The following is an 11,109-nucleotide window of genomic DNA, read 5'->3' as shown; positions in this document are numbered from 1 at the left end:
CCGTCCCTTTTAGTTTTCTTAGTGTGGTGGACCTTGGTTTACTGAGCCTTTCCATACACCGTGTCATATTTTGTGGGATGGGGACTATTGTAACCTTTCCTGAGTTCTGTCTTTTCGTGCTTTTTTGTATTCCTAAGCAGCTACGCTTCCCACTGATTACTTCACCGCTTGGTTCCCTGACTTTTCCTTCCCCGCCAATCTTTAGTTAAATCTATTGACCACCCTATTTACTCTTTTCGCCAGAACACTGGTCCCAGCTCGGTTCAGGTGGAGACCATCCCAACGGTATAGGTCCCCCCTGTCCCAAAACTGATGCCAGTGTCCCATGAAAAGTAACCCCTCATTCCCACACCACTCTTTCAGCCACGTGTTAACTTCCCTTATTCTTGCCTCCCTGTGCCAATTTGCACGTGGCTCGGGCAGTAATCCGGAGATTATGACCTGTTTTTTAATTTGAATCCTGGCTCTTTATAATCTCTAAACAGGTCCTCTTTCCTAGACTTGCCTATGTTGTTGGTACCGACATGGACCACAACAATTGGATCCTCCCCCTCCCTCTCCAGTATCCTTTCAAGCCGGTCAGAGGTGTCCCGCACCCTAGCACCGGGCAGGCAACATACCATGCGCGACTCTTTATCCTGCTCACAAAGGATACTATCTATCCCCCTGATAATAGAATCCCCTACAACTACAACTTGCCTATTTACTCCCTCCCCTTGAATGGCCTGCTGAACCATGGTGCCTTGGTCAGCTGACTCATCCTTCCTGCAGCCCTGTTCGCCATCCACACAGGGAGCAAGTGCCTCATACCTGTTGGACAGAGTCAAGGGCTGAGGCTCCTGAGTTCCTGACTGCTGGTTCCCTTTACCTGCCTGACTTGCAGTCACACCCTGCTGTCCCTGGCCACTAGCAGGATTTAAACTACTTACTCTGACAGGGGTGACTGCCTTCTGAAACACAGTGTCCAGGTAAGTCTCCCCCTCCCGGATGTGCCTCAGTGTTTAAAGCTCAGACTCCAGCTCATCAACTCTGAGCCAGAGCTCTTCGAGCAGCCAACACTTACTGCAGATGTGGTCACTGCAGCTCGCAATGGGACCTGCCAGCTCCCACATCAAGCAGCTCAAGCACATCACCTGACCAGCCATCACTAATTAATTGATTAGTTTAATTTAAGTTTATGGTGGGGGCAGCTTCAGCCAACATTACAGCTAACATTCACAAAAATGTTGGCTGCTATCAATGAGGAAGCAGTTAGCTGCGGTGATTTATACCGGAGCAAAGTCAACTGTCATCTCCAGATTTACACTTTTTTAAATGGTGTCAGTGAGTTTCTTTAAGTTTCTATTAATTCACAAATAAAATGAGATCAACATTATTTCAAGTAATTCAAACTTAAGATTCTGGCAATTTCAATCAATTGCTTGCTAAAATTATTAACTTATGTAAAAGAGGTGGAGAAATCCACTGGCTTCCTTTACCTTTTAATTACTTCAAAACGTAACTTTGCTGGAGTTTCACTGACTCGAAAGAAAGGTATTCAATTTCACCACAAGCTGCCAGCTATCTCAAGCTGCTGTTAACCCTTTGAGAGACTTCTGCTTTAACTAACATGCAGCATCCAGTTTGTTTTAAAATGTATCTTTTCTCGCCACTACAGTCCAAGGATACAATTTTAGCTTAATGAACGATAGTTTCAAAAACACTCTCGTGGAACTAAACCGTCTTTCCAGATGTCCCATCAGTTCATCAAAAACACTCGTAGAACGGAACCATCTTGCCAGATGTCCCATCAGTTCAATTTTCGAATCCCCAGACTGACCTTTGATTTTGTCGAGACGATCTTTCCGTACCAACCGCGAGTGACCAGACAAATCAGACCATGAGAAGGGGGGAAAACAAATGTGTGTAATTTTACAGCTACACACATTGTGGGCCCGTTTCCACTTTCCTTGTCGAAAATCAGTCTAATTCTGATGTCGCAGTTGGTCGCTAACCGTCTGGAGAAATCCCGGGTTTCCGGCACCAAATGACAAAACATTGAATTCTTTACCCGTTAGTCTGGCCTCAATAAAACTCGAGATGGATTTGTAGGCATAGTATTATTTATTTTTAACCAACTTGCAAGTCTGAATCGCATCACACAAACCCAGAACACAAGCTGCCTCCTGGGTCTTCCGAATCGAGTGCTATTGGAGACAAAGGAATCTCTACAAATACATTCAAATGACATCAAGTTTCACATACAGATTCCCATTGGTCATCCTATACCCCTCCTGACCTGGCAATACATCCTAATTGGCTCACTTCTCATTCCTTACCCCTGGATCTCTTGTTACCCAGCATCCTTTTCTCCTCCTCCACCAGACACACCTCCCCCTTTTGTGCCATGCTTTCTGAAATCCTTTGTCTGTGAACTCACCAGGATTAGACTGGCCTACATCTACATTACTGTAACTAATATATTTAAACTAACTATTTTATATCACATTCATCAGCTTCGCAGTTCCAGGGTCCCAGGTTCGATTCCCGGCTGGGTCACTGTCTGTGCGGAGTCTGCACATCCTCCCCGTGTCTGCGTGGGTTTCCTCCGGGTGCTCCGGTTTCCTCCCACAGTCCAAAGATGTGCAGGTTAGGTGGATTGGCCATGCTAAATTGCCCTTAGTGTTGGTTGAGTGGGGTTATTGGGTTATGGGGATAGGGTGGTGTGGGCTTGGGTAGGGTGCTCTTTCCAAGAGCCGGTGAAGACTCGATGGGCCGAATGGCCTCCTTCTGCACTGTAAATTCTATAGGGAACAATATCCAATAATAAACCACTACAGAAACCGAGATCACAGTTTCGCCACTCGGACGGATGCGAACAATCCAACCAGACTATTTCGAACAAGCGAAGATTCCTGCCTCCAGCCACCTCACTTTCTCCAGCTCTCTTCCTCAGCTCGAAACACACGAAATCACGCAAACGCCTCCGACCAAATTATTATTGCGATGGTCGGGAATCGACCCTGGATCAACTGCTTGGAAGGCAGCGATGCTCACCAGTATCCCTCCATCACTGACTGCCGAATGTTGAGTCCTTTTGATGCTTTGCTTTGTTTCGTAAACAACGTCTTACTATGTTTCTGTTATTTCACTCCAATTTAAAATGCTCCTGAATGAAAGTGTCCGTGTCGCACGGCTCCCGGTCAGCCAGGAGATGGCACCAGTCCACAATAAATATTTTTACTTCTGATGTTCTGTGTGTCATTACAGAGGACTCTTGCTCTGGCCTGAGACCTCACCTTGTCCTTGTGTCCTGATGCTGCCGTTTGCACCCTGGTTAAGTAATCATAGAATGCCTCCAGTGCAGAAGGAGACCATTCGGCCCATCCAGTCTGCACCGACCCTCGGAAAGAGCACCCCAACACGGCCCAATCCCCTAGAACCGTTTGGATACATCAGGTGTCAGTCTCCTCTGGAGACGAGGGTTCAATCCCACTCCTGACATTGACATTGATTCTCAGCTGCGATAAGATGCCAGAGGTCCCGGGTTCAAAAACCCGGATGGTGTCATTGACTGAAATCGGGAGGAGGTTTGAGCTCCAGGGAAGTTATTGCAGCGAATATATCAGTGCAGAACACGTGAAGAAACGGACAGGGTATTTAAACGTCGTTTGATCATGGTGTGGGATTCTGAATTGATCCTCAAGTAAAAACAGCATCCACGCAGCTGGCTGAATACAATGGTTATTTGTACCTGATAAACCTTTGATTTGACAAACGCGCTTGCGGGTTGAGGTGGCCGAGTGGTTAAGGGGACGGATTGCTAATCCATTGAGCTCTCCGTGCTTGAGTTCGAAACCCATCATTGTCGATTTTCCATCCTGCTTTCTCCCAAGTGGGACTCATTTTTCCAAAGTATCTGCAATCACTGATGTGACAATCCAGTCCAAGTTGTGAGGCCGAATTGCATCGAGTTGTGTTGGAAGAGCGAGAATTGAAAATTCAGTCTTGTTCCGATTGAGATGCATTGATCGGGTAGTGAGGACGGAACCACTCTGTCTATTGGGTCGTGTCAAAGCCAAGCGGCATTTCATTTTTCGAGAGAATGAGGAGTTTAGGGAATCAGGATATTCACCCGGCAAAAATCTGCTGGAGGAGGGAATGAGGGGAGTCCAAAATTGTATTCAGAACTTTAATGTAGCGGCGGCAATGCAGATTCACCAGAATGATACAGACATAGACGGTTTCATTTACGAGAACAGATTAGAATTATAGAATCATAGAATGGTTCCAGCACAGGGTGCGGCCATTCCGCCCACCGTGTCCATGTCAGTCGCCCAGAGCTGGAAAATCTCAGCAGACCTGGCAGCATCTGTGGAGCGGGAAACAGAGAATGGGAAGCAGGGTCAGACTGGACTGGAAACTGTAACTCTGTTTCTCTCTCCACAGATGCTGCCAGACCAGCCGAGTTATCCAACATTGTCTATTTCTGTCGCAGGATTTTATGAAGAATCCCCATAGCGGCCTTGCCTTTGTGCTCGGCGTTTCTATTTATTTATTTAGTTCTGTATTAGTTTAGAGTACCCAATTATTTTTTTCCCAATTAAGGGCCAATTTTGCGTGGCCAATCCACATACCTTGCACATCTTTGGGTTGTGGGGGTGAAACCCACGCACACATGGGAAGAATGAGCAAACTCCAGACGGGCAGTGACCCAGGGCCGGGATGACGCTTCTATTTATAAAGACTGGTCCCGTATGGGCACTAAGGGTAATTTGGCCAATCCACCTAATCCACGTCTTTGCACTGTGGGAGGAATCCGGAGCACCCGGAGGAAACCCACGCAGACACGGGCAGAACGTGCAGACTCCGCACAGACAGTGAATCGAACCTGGGAGCCTGGCGCTGTGAAGCCACCGTGCTAGCCACTTGTGCTACCGTGCTTTGTGCCCAGAGAAGTTATTGCAGCGAATATATCAGTGAAGAACACGTGAAGAAATGAAAACGACATTTTAACACCGTTTCACCATGGTGTGGAACTGATATATCAAATAAAAAACCGCACGCTCGTGCACCCAGGTAACTGGCTGAATGCAATGATTGTATGCAACCCCGATAAACCTTTGATTTATTTGCTGAACAAGAATTTCCCCATCTCCGCCTTAAAAATAATCAATGTCCCGCTTCCGCGGCCTTCTGTGGCAGAGTTCCAAAGTCGCACAACTCTCTGAGAGGGAGAAATTTCCTCATCTCTGTCCGAAAAAGAGCGACGTCCTTGTTTTTAACTGCCCAGTAGTTCTGGTCTCACCCACGAGCAGTGAGATTGAACCAACTGTTTGGGCAGCACGGTAGCACAGTTGGTTCAATATTCTCAGATAATAATATGGAAGCGGCCAACGTGCGGCTCGAATCCTCGATGCTGGGAGGTTGAGTCCCATGCTCTACCGACTGAGCTATCCGAATGTTTGATGAAACTGCTCAAAAATATAAACTGAGCGGGTAAATCTGAAACATTCGGACAAATTGTGGTTTGAACGGAGTCATTTCGGGAACATTCCCACAGAGAGAAATTCCTGGAACCAGCGGCAGAAAAACATTCTGAGCCTGACGTGATTTGAACACGCAACCTTCTGATCTGGAGTCAGACGCGCTACCGTTGCGCCACAAGCCCAAGCCCAAGAATTGAGCGTTTCTCCTCATAGATTTATGTTTTATTTACACCCAACCGTGCGAAAGAAACCCAAGGAAGTTATATTGAGGGATAATAAAGGGCCCTGAAGTAAAGCAGCTGTATCACGTGGTTAAGGGGATGCACAATAATCCATTGTGCTCTGTACACGTGGCTTCAAATCCTATCCTCGTCTGTAACGTGTCTGTTGTGTCTCTGTTTGGTCCACTTCATGAGGCTTGAGTGAAAACGCTGTGATTTTTAGCTTTTGTCGGAGGGCTTGGGCAGTGAATAGTCGAACACTGTCCATATTATTTCACTCCTCGCTGTACTTGCCACTAAATTCCGAGTGAGAAACTTTCTCTTCCTCAGTTTGAAACTCACAAAGAGGTGCAAAATTTGCGAATTTATTATTGCGATGGCAGAGAATCGAACCCGGGTCAACTGCTTGGAAGGCAGCTATGCTCACCACTATACCACCATCACTCACTGATTAGAACGTATCCTTTTGGTTCTTTAGATCAGTTTGATTTACTGTTTCGTAACAAATACTTACTTTGCGTCAGTTATTTCACTCCAATTTAAAATGCTCCTGAATGAAAGTGTCCGTGTCGCACGGCTCCTGTTCAGCCAGGAGATGGCACCAGTCCACAATAAATGTACTTTCTATGTGTCATTACATAGGACACTTACTCTGGCCTGAGACCTTAACTTGTCCTTGTGTCCTGGATGCTGCCATTTTCACCCTATTTCAGTAATCATAGAATGCCTCCAGTGCGGAAGGAGGCCATTCGGCCCATCGAGTCGGCACCGACCCTCGGAAAGAGCACCCGATTTCGGCCCAAACGCACCTTACCTTTCGAATAAGTCAGGATGGCCGAGCGCAGGTCGCAGTCTCCTCTGGAGGTCAGGGCTCGAATCCCACTCCTGAAATTGACTTTTCCTCCGCGAGGCACCATCCAAACCTGGAACCCCTCCCTAACAGCACTGTGTGTGTACATACACCATATGGACTTGCAGCGGTTCCAGAATCCCCTCACCGCCCATTCTCGCGGCCAATTAATGAGAGATTGTAAATGTTTGGCCGAATCAGCGACAATCACAGCCAGAGAGACCTGCAATAACCCTCAGAGCAGGAAAGGCAACTCATTGTCCTTTGACCCAAAACCAAAATACTGCGGATGCTGCAAATCTGAAACAAAGACAGAAAATGCTGGAAATATTCAGCTGATCCGGCAGCTTCTGTGGAGAGAGAAACAGGTCGTTCCAACGCAAGGTCAGGTTGTGAAATGTTAACTATTTCTCTTTTCACAGATACTACAGATCCGTACAGTATTTCCAGCATTCCCTTGTGATTAGCAGAACATCCTCAGACTCTGTAGCTTCGTCCGGTAAAGTGTCTGTTCACTGAAGAAAAATCTGGACTCAAATCCCAGCCCAGCCTTATTCCGTTTGACCACCTGTGCGATTGAGAACTTGTTCCACAACAGGGGGAAATGTGTTGGAGTTCTAGTTGGAAAATATGCCTTTTGCAGGTTTCAATTCAGTAGAATATCTACAGAGATTGTAACGCGAGGACTGATTTCAGCTGCCATCATCCAGTTGTTAAATCTTTCCACTAGAAATCCACTGGATTTTCCCCTTTGACTTGAGTCCTGCTCCCAGAGGATCAGTTCAGTATTTTCAGTAATATTATATTTTGAATGCTCTATTTCCGCAGAATTGTGACGCTGAAATTGCTCACACTTCTCTCCATTTTTATCTACTCTGCAGGTATTGACGACACCGTCTAATGGAGACATGCTCGCAGGGCTGTGAGAGAGGCTTTCTTTCAGGCTTGAGACCTCTTTTGGTCCATCACCAGCAACCGGATGTACGCAGAGGAACTCGGAATACGGAGCCCCTCTTCCCAGGATGGACTTAATCAGGGACAAGGTGTTGTTTGAAGAGAGAATCAAAGGTCTGAAGAATTGGTCTGAGATTCCTGGCGTTTTGTGAAGAGACCAAGGTGGTGGAGCAATGTGACAATAGCAGGATACGAGTTTGGGATATTATCCAGTTTGTGCTGGGGGGCCTGCGGGAAGGACGTTGTCTTGTCTGCCCACCCAAGCTGAATGTTGGGATTGAGGTGGTGATCAGATTCCGAGAGGAGGGTGAAATCCTTTCACTGAGTTTCAAGCTCACAGTTCGGTTGAGTGTCTTGAGTTACAAGAAGATACAGACGGGATGGTCAAATGGGCAGAAAAGTGGCTGATGGAATTTAACGCTGAAAAATGAGATGTGATCCATTTGGTAGGGGGTTTTCATAGTAACTTCATTGCAGTGTTAATATAAGCCTATTTGTGACAATAAAGAATATTATATTATTATTATTGGATTAATGTGAATGGCCTGACACTGGGAAGTCCTGAGGAACAAACGGACCTTGGAGTGTTTGTCCAGAGATCTCTGAAGGCAGAAGGACAGGTTAATAGGGTGGTGGAAAAGACATTTGAGATACTTGTCTTTATCATTCGGGGCATGGATTACAAAAGCAGAGAGGTCATGGTGGAGTTGTATAGAATGTTGGGGAGGTCACAGCTGGAGTACCGTGTGCAATTCTGGTCACCACATTCTAGGAAATATGTGACTGCACTGGATGGGGTGCAGAGGTGATTCAGCTGGATGTTGCTTGGGATGGAGCATTTAGGATATGAAGAGAGGTGGATAGGCTTGTTTTCTCTCTCTCGCGGCAACAGAGATGATTGAGGGGTGATCTCATCGAGGTGTACAAGATTATGATAGGTATAGACAGGGCAGATAGGGAGCACCTGTTCCCTCAGTCACAAGGGGACACTATTGTTCTGTGATTCTGTTACAGATCAGATCTTGGAGGTATCGCTGCTGTATTCCCAGGAGGCGGTGGTCTGATTCGGAGAGCAAAAGCTTCCATCGAGGACGGGGTTCTCAATAAGAACAAACTGGAGGTGTGGGATGTTAGAATCTGCTCAGCACTGATTCATTTTTATTCATTGTTGTGTCCTAGAATAAACACGTGGATTGTAGCTGTCCATTCAAAACAAAAATAGAATTCGGAAGTTTCTGGCCAGTAACTTCGCCATGTCCACGTTACATCACTCAGCATCCTCAGCTGCATCACATCTGGTCCACGTTTCCACAGCAGAGAGCACAGTTTCACAGCAGAGAGTACATTTCCACTGGAGAGATCGCAGTTTCTCAGCAGAGCACACAGTTCACGGCAGAGAATACAGTCCCACAGCAGAGAACACAGTAACACAGCAGAGAGCACAGTTTCACAGCAGAGAACACAGTCCCACAGCAGAGCACACAGTTCACGGCAGAGAACACAGTCCCACAGCAGAGCACACAGTTCACGGCAGAGAACACAGTCCCACAGCAGAGCACACAGTTCACGGCAGAGAGCACAGTCCCACAGCAGAGAGCACAGTAACACAGCAGAGAGTACATTTCCACAGGAGTGGTCGCCGTTTCCCAGCAGAGGCACAGTTCACAGCAGAGATCATATTCCACAGCAGAGAGCAGTTACACAGTAGAGATCTCGGTTCCACAGTAGAAATCACAGTTCAGCGGGAGAGAATATACTGAAATATCGGAAAGCAGTTTAATTAACATCAGGGAAGACCTTTCAATAACAGAGTGAAGATGCAGATAACACAGTTACACAAGAGGAAAGAGGGGAGATTTTACAACAAAGAACAAAGACAAAGAAAAGTACAGCAGAGGAACAGGCCCTTCGGCCCTCCAAGCCTGTGCCGACCATGCTGTCCATCTGAGCTAAAATCTTCTAGTCTTCCTGGGTCCGTATCCCTATATTCCCATCCTATTCATGTATTTGTCAAGATGCCCTTAAATGTCACTTCCACCACCTCATCCGGCAGCGAGATCCAGGCACCCACTACCCTCTGTGTAAAAAACTTGCCTCGTACATCTCCTGTAAACCTTGCCCCTCTCACCTTAAACCTACGCCCCCCAGTAATTGACCCCTCTACCCTAGGAAAAAGCCTCTGACTATCCACTCTGTCTATGCCACTCACAATTTTGCAGACCTCTTTCAGGTCACCCCTCAACCTCCGTCGTTCCAGTGAGAACAAACTAAATGTATTTAACTGCTCCTCATAGCTAATGCCCTCCATACCAGGCAACATCCTGGCAAATTTCTTCTTCTGCACCCTCTCTAAAGCCTCCACATCCTTCTGGTAGTGTGGCGACCAGAATTGAACACTGTACTCCAAGTGTGGCCTAACTAAGGTCCTATACAGCTGCAACATGACTTGCCAATTCTTATAGTCAATTGCCCGGCCAATGAAGGCAAGCATGCCGTATGCCTTCTTGACTACCTTCTCCACCTGTGTTCCCCCTTTCAATGACCTGTGGATTAAACTCCATCTGCCATCTCTCCACCCAAGTCTCCAAACGATCTAAATCCTGCTGTATCCTCTGACAGTCCTCACGCTATCCGCAATTCCACCAACCTTTTTGTCGTCTGCAAACTTACTAATCAGACCCGTTACATTTTCCTCCAAATCATTTATTTATGCGACTAACAGCAAAGGTCCCAGCACTGAACCCTGCGGAACACCACTAGTCACAGCGCTCCAATTAAAAAAGCATCCTTCCATTGCTACTCTCTGCCTTCTATGACCTAGCCAGGTCTGTATCCATCTTGCCAGCTCACCCCTGATCCCATGTGACTTCACCTTTTGTACCAGTCTGCCATGAGGGACCTTGTCAAATGCTTTACTGAAGTCCATGTAGACAACATCCACTGCCCTCCCTGCATCAATCATCTTCCAAAAACTCTATCAAGTTAGTGCGACATGACCTCCCCTTCACAAAACCGTGCTGCCTCTCTCTAATACGTCCAATTGCTTCCAAATGGGAGTAGATCCTGTCTCGAAGAATTCTCTCCAGTAATTTCCCTACCACTGACGTAAGGCTCACCGGTGCGTAGGTACCTGCATTATCCTTGCTCCCATTCTTAAACAAAGGAACAACATTGGCTATTCTCCAATCCTCCGGGGCGTCACCTGAAGGCAGAGAACACTGGAACTTAATGGGAACACTTTCTATATATGATCAGTCAGTCGATGCTTGTGTGCGTGTAAAGTGACAGTGTCCAGCTGCTGCGTGTGTGTGTGTGTGTTCAATTGTTGGTGAGTTACACAGTGGAATTGTGCCGCCAGGGTGCGCTGTCGAGCACATGTCGTCCTGATGAACAACACTGCCGAAGTGAGGAATTGTGTCGCTTCAACGCAATAATAACCATTAGAGCTGAGTGGCGCAGCGGAAGCGTGCTGGGCCCATAACCCAGAGGTTGATGGATCGAAACCATTCTCTGCTAGTTATTTTTTATACTTTACGTTACTGTAAAAAGAAACATTTATCTTCTTGCCACAAGTATATCTGACATTTCTTTCCAGGAAACGGGTTTTTTACTCGGC

The 11,109-nt window shown here is 46.7% G+C and overlaps 1 long non-coding RNA gene and 1 other non-coding gene across 2 annotated transcripts; both read right to left on the bottom strand.

Moving 5' to 3' along the window:
- Positions 1-5,578: 5,578 nt before the first annotated feature.
- Positions 5,579-5,650, bottom strand: trnaw-cca (transfer RNA tryptophan (anticodon CCA)). The gene has a single exon. It is a non-coding gene; the product is annotated as a tRNA-Trp (tRNA).
- Positions 5,651-8,614: 2,964 nt separating this feature from the next.
- LOC140400010 (uncharacterized) lies at positions 8,615-10,907 on the bottom strand. The gene is made up of 2 exons (XR_011937963.1): positions 10,624-10,907; positions 8,615-9,249 (listed from the first exon to the last, which is right to left on the bottom strand). It is a non-coding gene; the product is annotated as an uncharacterized lncRNA (long non-coding RNA).
- Positions 10,908-11,109: the final 202 nt, after the last annotated feature.

Source organism: Scyliorhinus torazame, chromosome 24 (genome assembly GCF_047496885.1).
Source record: "Scyliorhinus torazame isolate Kashiwa2021f chromosome 24, sScyTor2.1, whole genome shotgun sequence".
Lineage (NCBI taxonomy): Eukaryota > Metazoa > Chordata > Chondrichthyes > Carcharhiniformes > Scyliorhinidae > Scyliorhinus > Scyliorhinus torazame.
The sequence above is the reverse complement of the archived record's forward strand: the minus strand, read 5'-3'. Positions and strand labels throughout refer to the sequence as shown.